The sequence below is a fragment of the Nicotiana attenuata genome, unplaced genomic scaffold (assembly GCF_001879085.1).
Source record: "Nicotiana attenuata strain UT unplaced genomic scaffold, NIATTr2, whole genome shotgun sequence".
Taxonomy (NCBI): domain Eukaryota; kingdom Viridiplantae; phylum Streptophyta; class Magnoliopsida; order Solanales; family Solanaceae; genus Nicotiana; species Nicotiana attenuata.
The window spans coordinates 131,292-133,327 of record NW_017671291.1 but is presented as its reverse complement, the minus strand read 5'-3'; positions in this window follow the sequence as shown (position 1 = coordinate 133,327).

Sequence of the window (2,036 nt, the reverse complement as noted above, 5' to 3'; positions counted from 1 at the left end):
GGGGGGGGGTGGGGGTTTCAAAATGAATTGAGTTAATAAATGAACAGACTAATCCCAAACTTAGACGTATTAGGCCGTTCATAATTTTTTGCACGGATTTTGCAACCCCTAGAGTGAGAAGTAAACAAACGAGTAAGAGTTGTAGGAGTAGAGTGAAATCTAAGGGTGTTTATAGTTCGGTTTAGGACGGTTTTATTCTAAAAAGAAATCAAACTAATTAAGTTGATTATTAATATTAGAATCAAACAAAACCAATTAACTCAGTTTTTTATTGATTCAATTTATGTCGGTTTTCGGTTATTTCGTTTTCTTGTTGTTTTTTTCTTAAATATGAGATATTTGATACGCATATATTCCGCTGACTATATTTTAACACAGCACTATCAAACCCATTAGTTTTTAGGAAAATTTGTTATTTACCAAGATATATTGATTACGTATAATTGAATTAAATAGTGAAGCAATTTAAGGAATCAATTAAAGACAATTTATTTTTAATATGAAATAGATTTTTGGACTTAGCAAAATAAAACCACCATCAAACTAGAATGTAAAGGCAAATAACTTGATTTTTATAGTGACAAAGAACTAAATTACCAACTAAGAGCGCAAACGATTAAATATCTATCATAAAATCTTAAAACCTTTCGATAAAAATATACATATATATGTATAATAATAAATAAAGTTTTAAATAAGTATTTTTATGGTGTGGCTTGTGTTTTTTTTGGGGGGGTTATTTTTTGCTTAAAACTAAAATCAAATTAAATTTGATTGATTTTTAAAATTTAAAATCAAAACAAAATCAACTCAAAATATTATTGAATTTTCGATTTTTTCATGAACACCCCTAGTGAAATGGTAAAAGAAGTCGGGAACAAACCAAAGCAGCCTATTTATACAAAAGTGTGTGTAAAACGGGCTAATTCTTAAATACCACGTCCTTTGCCAATGACACCCTGCGCAATTTACTGCTCTGGTTTCAATCCAGGTTTCCGTTGGAATTAGGCTTCGGATTCTCTGCGGACTACGGGTAAAAAGTTGTAGAAATGGCATGGTGTAGCCACTATTTAAGGTGGTATTTATTTTTTATCCAGCAATTCTAATGTTGAGCAAAAATAGCCACTGCCCTATTAAAATTAATATGAAAAGATATTTTTACCCTTTCTTCCCTTGCTTTTCTTCCCAAACCCTTGCTTCTCTCTCTCCGTGCCTTCTCCATAACTGTTGCATTATGTTGAGGTGGCGGAGCCTATCTACACAGTCATTCTAATGCACATCGCTTGTAAGCATTCATTAAAAGACAAAAGCTCTTTAGCAGAACTTTTCAATATTCATGGTTCAAAAGTTAGTAACAGAACTTTGTAAGTAGGGTGTAGACCTTCTGATCTCCTTCCATGGTTCAGTTGGAAAGCACAAAATAAAAGAAACAAAAATAATGATTTCAATTCACAGCCAAAGAATAATGTCGCAGACTCTCCCAAATTTAAATCTTTTAACTTTGATTTTCAAGTTCAAAAGTTAAGGACAGACATCAGTTACAAGTTCAAAACTTAAGGACAATAGGTCCTTAACTTTGATTTCCAAGTTCTAAAGTTAAGGACAGGCAGTCCTTAACTTTGAGTTTCAGTTTCAAAAGTTAAGGACAGGCAGTCCTTAACTTATAGTTTCAAGTTCAAAACTTAAGGACATGCAGTCCTTAAGTTATTATTTCAAGTTCAAAACTTAAGGACATGTCGTCCTTAAGTTATTGTTTCAAGTTCAAAACTTAAGGACATGCAGTCCTTAACTTTGAGTTTAAAGTTCAAAAGTTAAGGACAGACAATCCTTAACTTACAGTTACACGTTCAAAAGTTAAGGACAAGCAGTACTTAACTTACGGTTACAAGTTCAAAAGTTAAGGACAATAGGTCCTTAACTTTGACTTACAAGTTCAAAAGTTAAGGACGCTTGGTCTTGAAGTTTGAGTTCCAAGTTCAAAACTTAAGGACTTTCTGTCCTTAACTTTGAGTTTCAGTTTCAAAAGTTAAGGACAG